The 7,874-nt window shown below is 43.7% G+C and overlaps 1 non-coding gene across 1 annotated transcript; it reads left to right on the top strand.

Annotated features, from left to right (window-relative positions):
* The first annotated feature begins 4,198 nt into the window (after positions 1–4,198).
* LOC124249237 (U6 spliceosomal RNA) lies at positions 4,199–4,305 on the top strand. Its single transcript, XR_006891308.1, has one exon. It is a non-coding gene; the product is annotated as a U6 spliceosomal RNA (small nuclear RNA).
* Positions 4,306–7,874: the final 3,569 nt, after the last annotated feature.

Raw genomic sequence — 7,874 nt, 5'->3', positions numbered from 1 at the left:
CTGCAGCAATCGGCCCCAAACAGCCAGAACTTAGTCAATAACTGACAGCTTCCCTAATTTATGCCCCCGCATCCAACTTGGGACCAACAGAGAAAGACAAATATGCTCACCTCACCTGTCACATAGGATGCTGCTGCAAGGTAGCCTGCCTCCAGCTTCCTCAGGCCAACAGCCGCCAGTCAGGGCCCACTTGAACTGAAGCCTTCCTTTCTTCCACTAGAAAGGTTTCCAGCTCGCCGACTTGAGTTTGAGCCTCTGCCAAACGCAGGCAGCGGTGGCCGTCTCCCTTGCTATCACAAGCTCTGAATAAATAGCCTTTCCCTGCTCTCTTTTGGCTAGTCTTTATTTCCACACAGTTCATAGAGAAAATTCAAACAGCCAATAAATGTGGGGAAAAAGCTTAACCATAACTAATTTAAAAAGAAATGCAAATTAAAACAACAATTAAAGACATTTTTTGGCCTGATTTGAGGGGCAGTTTGAAAGTATTAAGCAAAAGATAAAAATGTGCATGCTCTTAAATCTCGTCATTCCAATCCTAGCAATTCATTTTGTGGAAACTGTCTCATAAATGCACAAACTTATGTTGACTGTCTAAATATTTTGCACAGAATAAATGTCCAAAAGGGGAATGGATATGAGACATCCGTGCAATGGAATCCTGTGAGACTATCCACAGAACAAAATGTTGGTGATAGAGAGATGGCTGGGATAGACGGTAGAGTGAGAAAGACAAAATGGTATGTGTGAGAGTGTTTGGTGCACACACACGTGTGCTGGGTATGTCTCTCTGGGTGTTTAACACAATGCTGGTAGAAGTTCATCCCAGAAAGCGGGCTGGAGAACAGGAGGGGGCTTTCACTTTATACATTTTTCATTGTTTGTGGTTTTACGATGATCATTTATTATCTTGGTAATGAAAAAGTTAAAATAAAAAAGAATCAGCTGGGAAATGCAGTGTTTGCATGAAATGTGGTCCTGAGAGAACGTTATTCACTCTATCACCTGTTTTCTCATTTCTCTGTGTATTGTGGCTGAGTTATGCAGAATAAGGCTTGGGCATTGATAACAGCTCTGATTCCTGGAACAACAGCAGAGATAATGAAGAGCCCACTTGATTGACAATGCCCAGCCACGCCTTGTCAGAGACACAACAAACATCGGTGCAGGTGCTGAAACAATCAACTCTCATGTATCCGCCATTGTCCAGGAAGGAGCCAATCTACGCTGGTGAATTTCCCAAAATAATAGAAGCTTACCATCTGTTTAAAGTTTTTTTTAAATTTAACCATTTTTGAAGGAAATCTTTCCTAAATGGATTTCACAACTCCTAGCTTCTCAAAGAGAGTGAGCTCAGAGAAAGTGATCATAATATAACCAACTGCCGCTGACTTGGGGCATTGTTCTGCCTATCAAGCCCTGAGCTGTGGCTTCCTTCAGTGCCCTGTCTAGGAGAGACCAAAGGGGATGGCAAAGCTCACCTCTGCTTTGAATCTTCACCAATTCCCGTGATTTTTGAATTCCTTTCTCATTTGAAGATTTCTGCCACTTCCTTCGCTTTCAGCTGTCCTTTAAAGATAATATACCTAGTGGATCTCACCCCGTCTGGGGCGCTCCTAACTATTGCTCATATCTCATTTCATTTGACATTCCATCCCAAAGTGGAGCCAGAGTAAATATGGGCGTAAACATAGTTCCCTGGAGGGGATCCCAAGAAGCAGAGGGAGGGTGTGTGGAAGGAGAGGGGAGCTGCCAGCAGAGAGGGTGTTAGTGAGCAGGTTACTGCATGGGCAACAGGAACTCACCATCTCACTGGGGACCCTCTGAGAGCCGGGACACACCTTGTTACTGTCCTACTGAGGAGTGAGGAAATTGGAGTGTTTATTCACCAACTAGTTCCCCTCTTATCTCCCCTGTTTGAGGATTGTTGAGGCGGATAGGAGATCTTTAGAATTTTAGGTCTGCATCTCAGCTGGGCCCCAGACAATGCCCTCCAACAGAAAAACATAGACACAGGCTAAGGTGATATGAGCAGAGCGTGAAAAGAGTTGGCAGCATCCTCATGCAACCCCATGGAGTCAGCAATATCATCCCATTTTACAGATTAGGGAACTGAGGGGGAGTTTCAACTACCCACTCAGGGTCACATGGTTAACCAATGATGGAGGTAGGATCCTAACCTAGGTTGAACGGGCCCTGAAGTCTCCCTTGGTTGTCACAAATGGCTGCTGTGCATCCAGGAGTCCCTTAGGACCCTTCTAAATTATTATCATCTGAGAAATCAGCTGACCTAGATTATTGGGCCTGAGAAGGCATGACTCTGCCTTGTTTCCTGATGTCCTGATCCCAGTGCCTAGAACAGCACCTGGTACGTGATAGGCACTCACGAGTGAATGAATGAGGCTAATGTAAACTCTGAAAATGTCTTCTGTGGCCTAAGATGGGCCCTGGGAACATTACAGTAGACTGCTCCCTCCTAGGTACACAGTTCCTGCGTGTGTTCATTCATTCATTCATTTATTCATTCATTCATTCAACTAATATTTATTGAGTGCCTATTCTATACGAGGCACCATGCTGAATGCTAAGTTTCAGTTGAAAGAAAAATATTTATGAGCCCTCCTCCATGGAGTTCACAGTTTAGAGAAGGGGGCAGGCATTAATCAAAAGCATTTTGCAAACCTGAAAATCTCTTGCCCATCTTTCAATTTACAGGAAAAATAAAGAAGAAGGGACATGTTAGACGACACCACAGAGAACCGTGAGCAAAATCAAAACTATAGGAAAATCTACAGGACAGACACCCCACTTCTTCAACAAATAAATTGCATTCGGTAAAAGAGATTTAAAAGACATATTAACTGGGACCGGCCCTGAGGCCAAGTGGTTAAGTTCTCACGCTCCGCTTTGGTGGCCCAGGGTTTCCTCGGTTCGGATCCTGGGCGTGGACATGGCATCACTCATCAAGCCTTGCTGAAGCGGCATCCCACATGCCACAGCTAGAAGGACCCATAAGTAAAAATATACAACTACGTACTGCGGGACTTTGGGGAGAAGAAGAAAAAGAAAGATTGGCAACAGATGTTAGCTCAGGTGCCAATCTTTTAAAAAAAAAAAAGACATATTAACTAATTGCAATATGTGACTCTTTTTTAGATCCTGATTCAAACAAACCATAAAATTTATAACATCTCTGAGATAACTGGAAATTTGGGACTGACTGGATATTTGCTATTGAAGAATTATTGTTCTTATTTTAGGTGTGATGGTATTGTGGTTAAGTTTAAGAAAAACAAGCTTTATTGTTAAGAGGTACATATTGAAATCATTACAGATGAAATTATATGATGTCTTAGATTTGCTTCAAAAGGGAGGGAGTGGATGGGGGCTATGGACGAAACAAGATTGCTCAAGAGTTGATCAAATGTGGAAGCTGGTGATGGCAGCGTGGGAGTTCCAGATACTATACTATCTACTTTCGTATGTTTGAAATTTTCCACAGTAAAACGTTTATAGAAAGAATCATACAAATATTTCCTTATAAATTGAGATACACGTTATGAGGACCAAGTACAGCGTACGCTGAGAAACTGGAACAGATGAAACCATCAGATGGGGAGGCCAAAGAAAGCGTCCCTGACTAGAAGAGGTGTTTACTTTTCTGTATTAATTCTTTTTATTTAAAAATACCATTTTTGGGCACAACCCTGTGGCCGAGTGCTCAGGTTTGTGTGCTCCACTTCGGCGGCCCAGGGTTTCGACGGTTCGGATCCTGGGTGCAGACATGGCACTGCTCATTAGGCCATGCTGAGGTGGCGTCCCACGTGCCACAACTAGAAGGACCCACAACTAAGATATACAACTATGTACTAGGGAGATTTGGGGAGATAAAGCAAAAAAATAAAAGAAGAAGATTGGCAACAGTTGTTAGCTCAGGTGCCAATCTTTAAAAAAAAATACCATTTTGGCAATACATTATTAAAGCCTTTTTCTTTTTTTGGTAGAAAAACTCTTTAGAGTATGTAATACTAAGCAGGTATATTTTTCTTTTTACCTCTACTTTTGTTAAAGTGCTTATCTTCTTTTCAAACTTGAAATTTGTTGGTTTGAGTGGAAAACAGGTGGATTCGAAGATGCCATTATCTTAATAAAAGCTCAGTGACTGAATATCCATCCCACTGTTAGACAATTACTGAGAGTGCTCACTTTGGCAGCACATACACTAAAATTGAAACAATACAGAGAGGATTAGCGTGGCCCCTGCACAAGGATGGCACCCAAATTCATGAAGTATTCCATATTTTTGTATCTGTATGAGAAGAAGGACGTTAGCTGAACCTATTGTGGCAGTCATTTCACAATGTATGGCCATCAAGCCATCATACTGTACACCTTAAACTTATACAGTGATGTATGTCAATTATTTCTCAATAAAAATGGGGGAGGGGGCCAGCCTGGTGGCATAGTGGTTAAGTTCGCACTCCACTTTGGCAGCCCGGGGTTCACAGGTTTGGATCCTAGGTATGGACCTAGCACCACTCACCAAGCTGTGCTGCGGTAGCACCCCACATAAAATAGAGGAAGATTGGCACAGATGTTAGCTCAGGGCCAATCTTTTTCACAAAAAAATAAAATAATAAAATAAAAATGGGGGAAAAAACAATTACTGAGATACCTTGTGAAAAGAGGGGTTTTAAATTATGGCTTAAATTATTAAGGGGTTTTAAATTATGGCTATAAATTCTTTGAAGCTCCTTTCGTCTAGATATGTAGACTGTGTCGCCTCCTCTTGAATCCAGGCTAGCTTTTGACTGCTTCAACCTAAAGAATAAAGCAAAAGCAGCAATGTGTGACTTGCAAGGTCAGAAAAGGCCAAGAAGCTTCACCTGTTTCTCTCAGGACATTTCCTGGGGAGCCCTAAGCTGCCATGTAAGGAATCTGGCCAACCTGAGGCTGCCATGTTTTAAGGAAGCCCTCGTTATGTGGGGAGGCCACATGTAGGTGCTCTGATCGACAGTCAAAGTTCCAGCCTAGCAAGCGTCAACCACCAAACTTGTGAGCGAAGAGGCCTCTAAACGATTCCAGTCCCCAGCCGGTAAGTCACCCGCCACCAAGAAGTCTCTGCAGCTTCATGCTCCCAACATTGTGGAGCAGAGACAAGCCACACCCACTATACCTTGTTTGTGAGCAAGATAAAACTATTTCATGCCACTAAGTTTGAGGATGGTTTGTTATATAGCAATAGCAACCGGAACAGGCCAACAGGAGGACTAATGAGCAGACGTTCTTAGAAGTGCTGAGAGGGCTAGAGTTAAGCCTGGGGTTGAGCGTGATGAGAGAAGCTATAACAGCATACTAATTAATTCTGTGGGGAGTTGAAGAACACCCTGATATAGGCTTTGATTCTGTTTTTCTGTGACTACTCCATTCCTTCCTTAGGCCACTTTCAGTGCTGGACAACACGCTAGGTATTTCGGGCAGAAGGGCATTTAATAAGGGACTTTGGTGCTCACAAGATCTGTGGAGAAGCTGAAGGCGTAGGAGTCAGGGGCCACCAGTGGAGCACACCACTGCAGCAGCAGGTCAGGAAACTATGTCTGCTCTGCCCTGTCAAGTGCCACCAGTGCAGCCCCCTCACACACATCACTGTAAACGTGGAGGTCAATCAGAGGCTGGCTATCAGCCACCATCTCTGCAGAAAGGTGGCTTCCACATCCCTTCCACCATCCAAATTTTGCATGAATAAATACCATTGGCAAAAACTGAGTCTAGAGGGGCTGGCCTCATGGCCGAGGCTAAGTTCGCGTGCTCCGCTGCAGGCGGCCTGGTGTTTCATTGGTTCGAGTCTTGGGCGCGGACATGGCACTGCTCGTCGGGCGACGCTGAGGCAGTGTCCCACGTGCCACAACTAGAAGGACCCAAAACGAAGAATATACAACTATGTACCGGGGGGTTTTGGGGGGAAAAAGGAAAAAAATAAAATCTTTTAAAAAAAAAAACAAACCTGAGTCTAGAATCCTTGCTGCAAGAGAGCCTGGAAAGGCCAGGGAGTCTAGTTTTTAGAATTCCTGCTTCTACAATATGGTGGGAAATATTACATAGAATTAGATAAAAGTCAAAAAACCTTGACCCCTAGGGGGTTCTTTCTCCTCTTGGATGTGGCAGGAGGACCAAGATGAATTCAGGTTTTCCATTTTGATATTTATGAATTTAAACTGTTGGTCCTAAATCCCCTTTAGAAAATAACCAAATTTTCATTTTAGAGAAGAGGGAGGGTAAGATGGGGCATGAAATATAAACAATCTGTGTTGTTAGAACAGATAAGCAAAACCAGGACCAGGGGAAACAGCTGTGCTGACAAGGAGACTTGCGGCCCCAGCTGAGAGGAGGGCGCAGCATTGGAGAGGGGCAGACCAAGGTTGGCTTCCGTCACTACCATCACACCTGTGAAGTGAGCCACCCCTGAGCAGGATACATGTCTCCCTGCTGTATTAGGCAATTCCAGGGTCTGGGGGATGGTAATCCGCCTTAAGGACTGGGTAGAACCAGAGGGGACCAGTACTTGGTATTTCCTTAAGTCTTGACTGTCATGCCTTCTCTCTGAACTTCAATTCCCTTATAATAAAATGGGAGATAATACCTTATAGACTCTTATTATCTTATAGAAAATCACATATGAAACTACATAGCAGATCACCCTCTGTCCTCTTTAATAGGGTGCCTTTTTCTTCCTGACATGAAGCAATAACTGGTTGAGATTTCAAAATCTAGGTTGTAAATAAGACATCTGTCATAAAGAGCTTCTCTTTTAATCTTGTTATGTATTTCTCTACTTCTTGGGTATTTCTCTATTTCTTGAACCTGCGCTGGGACCTCTGGGAGATATCTAAAACTCACACTTCAGAGTTGTCCCACCTGAGGAGGGGGGGTCTTAGTCCTCACTCTCCACCTATCACTGGTTGAGGGCTACTCGTGGGAGCATTCACTCTCCAGCACTTCCAGCCTGACCATCTTGTAGGCCAAGAGTGTCCTATGACAAAAGGAAGGCCTCAGGAAGAGGGAGACTCGGGTGTTTGAGGTAGAAACCCATCAGCCTGTACAAGAAGAGTTTACTCAAGCTATACTTGACTTCTGTTGTGAGCCAATGGAATGTGGGCAGAGCATCAGCATCATCTGCTATGCAAACCAACAGCCCACATTAAAATAAACCATTCACTTTGCCTCTCATATGATCCTTCTGATAACTGAATGATTTGTTCGTGAAAGATTTGATTAGTCAATGGGTAATCTTAGACACTGGAGAAAGCTGAAGATGCTGGGCTCTAAACAGAAAATCTAGAAAAACTAGGACATAATCCAAACTCAACAGGAATCAGCAGCCAGTTGGAGAACTGGGAGACCATACAAATCAATGACTGAGGTAAAAGAGTAAGACACAAAGCAAGTGGAGAGGAAGGAACCAGCACCCAAAGATCAGGACAACACTGGAGCAGAATCACGCAGCAGATGAGAAGAAGGGGCCTGAAATTTTAATTTTTATTAAACTCCGTCTCCACGTCCTGAAAGGAGGAAACAAAAGCCTTGAAAAATAAGGAAAGCTTTGTATGCGTGTTTCAGGAAAAGCCCTATAGAAAAGGGGAGAAGTGATTCTCTTGGTCTTCAGCAGCCCTGGCAGAATAAATGGGGAGAGAAGCCACATTTCTGAGGCCTGAGGGAAGACAGAAAGGTGGGAAAGGAGAGCTAGCCTAGCCCTGAGGGGAGTGATTTGAGGGTTGCATTCCTGGAAACAAGTCTCCAGAATATACAAGAGAGAATGGAGTCACTGGTACAGAGGGAGGAATTAACAGTGAAGTCTGTACTAGAAGTGCAAGGCT

The sequence above is a fragment of the Equus quagga genome, chromosome 12 (genome assembly GCF_021613505.1).
Source record: "Equus quagga isolate Etosha38 chromosome 12, UCLA_HA_Equagga_1.0, whole genome shotgun sequence".
Lineage (NCBI taxonomy): Eukaryota > Metazoa > Chordata > Mammalia > Perissodactyla > Equidae > Equus > Equus quagga.
Note: the sequence above shows the minus strand (reverse complement) of the source record. Positions and strands in the feature narration are given on the sequence as shown.